At 38.8% G+C, this 6,517-nt stretch overlaps 1 pseudogene; it reads right to left on the bottom strand.

Annotated features, from left to right (window-relative positions):
- Nucleotides 1-6,001: 6,001 nt before the first annotated feature.
- On the bottom strand, nucleotides 6,002-6,514 carry LOC103201982 (annotated as a pseudogene).
- Nucleotides 6,515-6,517: the final 3 nt, after the last annotated feature.

Raw genomic sequence — 6,517 nt, 5'->3', positions numbered from 1 at the left:
TCAACGAGGTGGATTGACACGGTGGCTGCGATGATGGGCTCAAGTATAGCAGGGATTGTGGGGCTGGCGCGGGATCGGGCAGTGTTTTGTTCTGCTGTGCATGGGGTCACTATGAGTCGGAAATGACTCGACGGCACTTAACAACAACAACAACATAATTTGAAATGAGAGAAAATTATTTTTACTGGTAAAACAGATTAAAAATGTTTATCTTCAGAGTTGCTAAGCATGCATAGAGGCATACACTTCCTTGTTTTAGTGACAAACATATTAGAATTTGGTTGGTGATATATATTAAAAAGTTTAAAATACCTACATTCTTTGACCCAACAAGGTACTTGTAATAATTTATTCTACCTAAATAATTGAAGATGTTTCCAAATATGTACAATTAAGGATATTCGTCAAAGCATCATTAACAATCATAAAATTTTGGAAAATATTTCAGCTATGTAATAGTATGAGCTTATTCAAGAAAGCTAGTATACCAATGCAGTGGACAACCATCAAAACTTATATTGTAGCTATGGCGCCCAGTCACCCTTCACTCCTGGAACTAGACTCACTCCCAGGGCTTAACTCTCAGCACAACAATAGACAGGCCTATGAGACACCGGGGAGATGCACTCCTTAGAAAAATCCACCATGGGAGATTACAAGGGTAGCATTTGTGCAGGGAGAAAGCTAGAGAAGCGGGAATGCATAGGTGGAAGGACACAGGGAAAGGGTAACCACAGAGAAGTAGTGGGAAGAGAGCTTTTAAATTGTGGGGATTTAAATCAGTGTTAAGAAACAAAATGTGTATCAACTATTGAATGGAGTATGAATCTGCTCTATAAAATTTCACCCAAATCACAATAAAAAGTTTAAAATAAATAACTAAGTAAAACTTATGTTGTAGGATATTTACTAGCATGGAGAAATGAATATAATGTTTTGTTATAAATACACATTAAAAAACTGTGTTTTTGTAAGAAATGCAAATATATGTGTGTATATGTATTAAGAAACTTGAAAAGCTATGCAGAAAATTGTTCTTAGTGACTGTGATAAACTGGGTTCCCCAGAGAAGCAAAACCAGTAAAGCTTATACGTAGAGAGAAAGAGAAATTTATCTTAGGAAAATGCCTCACACACTTATAGAAACTGGCAAATCCAAAGTTCTTGGATCAATGTCAAGCTGGAGGCTCTTCCCGACTCTTGCAGCTGTAGGGGCTGAGGAGCTCCAGGATGGCAAGCAGTATACCGGCTATTGACCCCAACGAATGACAAATCCAAGATCTCCAGGCTGAAAGGTGGATTTTTCACTCACAGACAGTTATAGGAAGCACATCAGAATCCTGATCTACAGAAGAATGTCTCTTTTGCCAGGATGTCCATAAATATACTGGAAGCAGGGCACAGCCTGAGGGAAACTCCCTTTCAATGGATTGGCTGTTCAAAACGTATTCATCTGATCCCATCATGGGAATAACCACATCACAACTGCTTAAACCACACAGAATTGTGGTCCAGCCAAGTTGACACACAGCTCCAACTATCACAGTGATTATCACTAAAGGTAGGATTATCAAGGATTCTTTGGGTTTTTCTATACAAAGCTCAAAAACTAAACTCACTGCTGTTGAGTCAATTCCAACTCATAGCCACCTCCTTTGGGTTTATGCAATTGTAAATCTTTACAGAAGCAGATTGACTCATCTTTCTGGTGGGTTTGAACCATGGACCTTTCTCTATTTAAAACTCTATATTCTGAAATATTTACATTTTTAGTCAGAAGAGATATACACTTTGTGTTTTAATCATGTCATCTAATATGTCTTACATTTGCTCCTCTTAAGGAATATGACTTTTTTTTTTCTCCTTGTTTATGTTGTCTGTTGATGACTTTTAGGAAAGATTGTATATTTAAAAGTCTATTATATTACTAGCTTTCATTTTACTTGAATGACAATATCATTATATAATTATTAACACATAGCATTTTAGTAGGAACTAAGATAGAAAGTCTTCAGAGAGAACCCAAAAGATATTGTGAGGAAAGAAAGACTGAAGACAGTCTTATAATCATGCTGCTGAGGACTTCTCAGCTAAACTCCCAAGTCTCCCATCAATATCTGAAAAATCAGTTTCCTTACTCTCAGATTTCTATTCAGTCTTAAAGCTAAGATGAGCTTTAAAGTGGATGAATTTGGAGGTTTTGGAGGATTATTTTATCAGGATTAGTTTATCCACTTGGAGATACATGAGTGTTTACAAAAGTATATTCATCAACTGAAAATTGTTAAGCTGGATAGAAATGTTTAATATTTAGCAAATAACAAAAGAGATGTTACTTAACCATTCTGTTCACGCAATTGAAATATTCAAACAGGTGAACTTTGCAGAATAAGCCAACTTGTGCTAGTCCATTCAGCATCACCTTTCATACTTCAAGAGAAGAGGTTTGAACAAATGAACAACAGCCAGGTGATTTTGGCCACGTTATGATTGTAGTTACAGATAGAGATGGTAGGCTTTAAGACAAGCTCCAAAATGAATCTTGCAGGCTGTGCACATTTGCAGTGCTGATTGCTTTATAAGGACTCAGAGCTCTGGAACTCAGAATGTGTGACTTGGAGGCAGCAAGAGAGAGCACTGCCACTGAGGATGCTGTCAGCACTATTGATTTTGCAATGGACACTTAAGAAGGTTTCAAGATCAATGTTACGTATGCAAAGTCATGGAAGGAGTGATTGCTTGCCTTCATGGTAATGTTTTCAAAAAGATTTGAGAATCAAGACCACATTTCCTTGAAAACATACCTGATTTAGATGACTCTTTTGAACAAGATTTTTAAATAGTTCCCTATTTGGCTTCCGCCAAATTAACATTGTTGTTGTTGTTGTTATGTGCCGTCGAGTCAGACCTGACTCATAGCAAACCTTCCTTGGGTTTCCGAGGCAGTATCACTACGGAAGTAGATTGCCCACCTTCCTTCCGAGGAGTGGCTGGTGGGTTTGAACCTCCAGCCTTCTGGTTAGCAGTTAAGTGCCTTAGGCTTATGCTACCAGGGCTCCATTAGCAAATTCTTAAACATTGTTATCATTACTAAAGTAAAAAACTATCACTTATTATTTAAAAAGACTTTATTAATTTCCAGTAACATCTCGTCATCCCTGGTTAACTGACCACAATAAAACGATCATATATATAATTATGCTGAAAAGCATAACATCCTGATGTTAAAACACAGATAAAAGAAAATAAGTATCTCAGATTCTAAATATATCAAGGAAGATATTCCAATTTTTGTATAAGCTTCTTGAAAATTCATCATTGAAACTCTTACTAAGTTGGGTAATCATGGGTATTGAACCAAGGTTTCACAGGTAGAAAAGTTTCAAGCATAGGATTATTGCTATTACATTATAAATGCTAGTCATTCTATAGATATCTGGCACACTATAAGCACTATGGAGTTCCTGGGTGGTGCAAATATTAATACACAGAACTGCTAACTGAAAGGTTGGAGGTTCAAATCCACTTAGAGGTATCTCAAAGACAAGCCTGGTGATAGGCTTCCATGGATCAGTGACTGAAAGCCTGTGGAGCACGGTTCTCCTCCTACCCTCAGGGTCACCATGAGTCAGAATCAACACCACATCAGTTTTGTTTGTTTCAGGCATTTTACCAAAAGCCGTTGCCGCTGAGTTGATTCCCACTCATAGCAACACTACAGGACAGAGCAGTACTGCCCCATAGGTTTCCAAGGCTGCAATCTTTAAGGAAGCAGACTGCCATATCTTTCTCCTGTGGAGCAGCTGGTGGGTTCAAGCCAATGACATTTTGGTTAGTAGCTGAGCCTTAACCACTGGGACATCAGTCTCCTTAAGGCATTATACGGGTATTGAAATAAGTGTATACTCATGCAATATTCAAAAATTTAATCAAAATAATACAATGCCTATTCTCATGCAGACCAAAGCAAGATTCAGTAATCTTTCTAAGTTTTCAAGGCTATGCTACTCTATTATCACTGAGGAAGAAAATTGTCAACTTCCAGTTTCCACTTTATCTGTATGGATGGCTATTTAACAGAATTAAAAATTGAGGAGGGGTCTGATTAAATGGTACAGATTGTTAAGGATTTTATAATAAGGGCCACAAAGTCTCATCAAACCAATTTTTAAAGCAATTGTATTGTTGTTGTTGTTGTTGTTATGTGCCGTCGAGTCGGCCCCGACTCATAGCGACCCCTCCTTGGGTTTCCGAGGCAGTATCACTATGGAAGTAGGATTGCCCAACCTTCCTTTCGAGGAGTGGCTGGTGGGTTTGAACCACCAGCCTTCTGGTTAGTAGTCAAGTGCTTTAGCCACTATGCTACCAGAGCTCCCTGCAATTGTATTAGTCTTTAATATTCAACCTCCTGCAAACAGCATCAAAAACAAAAATTTGTCAGACTAGTAGCAGAGTTAGACTGAAAATAGATTCTAAGGCAGGCAACACTGTCAGGTATTTCCAAGCCCTCTCTACCACAATCAGGTGGTCAGTTTTGCAATCCCCCCCCCCCCATCCATGCTGCCCGTTTTGAGATGCCTGCCTCATACCACATTCCAATATGCTTTCTGGATACACCCGCACTCAATAATCTAATGAGTTATCTATATTACAGGACCTAATAAGTTAACTTAAAAGGAGCTCTGTGGTGCAGTGCCTAAGGTATTTGATTGCTAATGAGAAGGTTGGCAGTTCAAACCCATCAGCCACTCTGTGGAAGGAAGACTAGGCAATCTACTTCTGTAAAGATTTACCACCTTTGAAACCCAATAGGAGTCACTATGAATTGGAATCAACTCGATAGCAGTGAGTTTGGTTTGAAATAAGTTAACTTAACCATTTGACTGCTAACGAGAAGGTTGGAAGGTCAAACCCATCAGCTACTCAGCGGAAGGAAGACCGGGTAATAATCTAAAGATTTACCACCTTGGAAACCCAATGAGGGTCACTATGAGTCAGAATGGACGCAGTGGCAGTGAGTGTTTTTTTTTTTTAAATAAATTAACTATATCAGTAGTAAAGACTTCTAGATAGCATTTCACATTTTAACTGGGAAGAAATGGACAAAGTCTTTATTTAATTTATATAAACATTAATGATTATATTTGTGGAAATTTCAATGCATGTAGTAGAGCAAGAGGGAAGATATTTTCATATATACATTCATTTAACACGTATGTGTTTAGTATCCAGTAGGAGTCCTTGGAAGGCGCTCTAGTGACACAGTGGTTAAGCACTTATTGCTAAACAAAAGGTCATTGGTTCAGACCCACCAGCAGCTCTGCAGGAGAAAGATATGACAAGTCTACTTCCATAAGATTACAGCCTTGGAAACCCTATGGGGGCAGTTCTACTCTGTACTATACTATTGCTATGAGTTATAATCTACTCCACAGCAGTGGATTTGGTTTTGATTTGGAGGAGTCTCTGGGTGGTGCAAACAGTTAAATGCCTGGCTGCTAACCAGAAGGTTGGAGGTTTGAGTTCACACACATGCCATAGAAGAAAGGTTCTACTTTATAGTTCTACTCTGACACACATGGGATCACCATGAGTCAGAACTGACTTGACAACAACTAGTGGTGGTAGTAGATCTCAGGCATGGCACTGGCATTGGGAATACAAGTGTGAAGCCACACAGATGCTATTCTTTTTTTTTTTTTTTCTACTAACCATTTATTTACATATATTTTGTTAGTACAAGAAATTTAAAAGAGTTAATACAAGAAAAATATGAAGTGAACTGTTTATGACACCATATATCTTAAAAAGCAAATCAGGGAATTGAATTCCCTTATGATTCCAGGGCTCTAGTTAAAACATCATCTTTCTCCTACTGGTGTTATTTCCATTTTATTCTATCAATATACTCTCTTATGAGCCTGTAAAGTGACTTTAGCAACTTTATGAAAACCAGCAGCTAATTTCTTGAGTTTCTTCTTAATAAAGGGAGAGGCTGATGTCAGTTCTTCACAAGGAACTGGCTTCTGCTCAGCTTCCCTCTTTCCCTGAGACAAGCCAACAGATGCTGCCTTCTCCTCTAGGTAACCTTTATCCCATACTTCTCCTCAGGAGTATCTTTAACCAGAACAGGGCCAGGCTCTACGCTCTTGGGAGTACTAGTATGAAAGGAGTGTCTTGGAAGGCTATTTTCCCTCTGATCTGGGGGAATGGGGTCTTTCTTCACAGGAGACGACTCTGTAGTCTGGATATCAGGTGAAATGAACACACAAGGTGGGCTTTGAAGTGTATGTACTGACAGTTCTTCACAGCTTTGGGGACTGAGCAATGGAACTAAGGGCCTTCTGGAAATGCTATTTTCTGATTGATTGGGACACTCCTCGGTTAAGGGGATCCCCAATGTTGTTGAATTGTAAGAAGACTGTGGACTCTCAAAGGTTAGATGTGGAAACTTGGAGGTGGCAGATTTTCGACTGAAATGTTTTGCCTGGCCTCGGTGAGGACGTTTCCGGTATAC

The sequence above is a fragment of the Orycteropus afer genome, unplaced genomic scaffold, assembly GCF_000298275.1.
Source record: "Orycteropus afer afer isolate SDZICR_OR568_19922 unplaced genomic scaffold, OryAfe1.0 scaffold00170, whole genome shotgun sequence".
NCBI classification, from domain to species: domain Eukaryota; kingdom Metazoa; phylum Chordata; class Mammalia; order Tubulidentata; family Orycteropodidae; genus Orycteropus; species Orycteropus afer.
The sequence above is the reverse complement of the archived record's forward strand: the minus strand, read 5'-3'. Positions and strand labels throughout refer to the sequence as shown.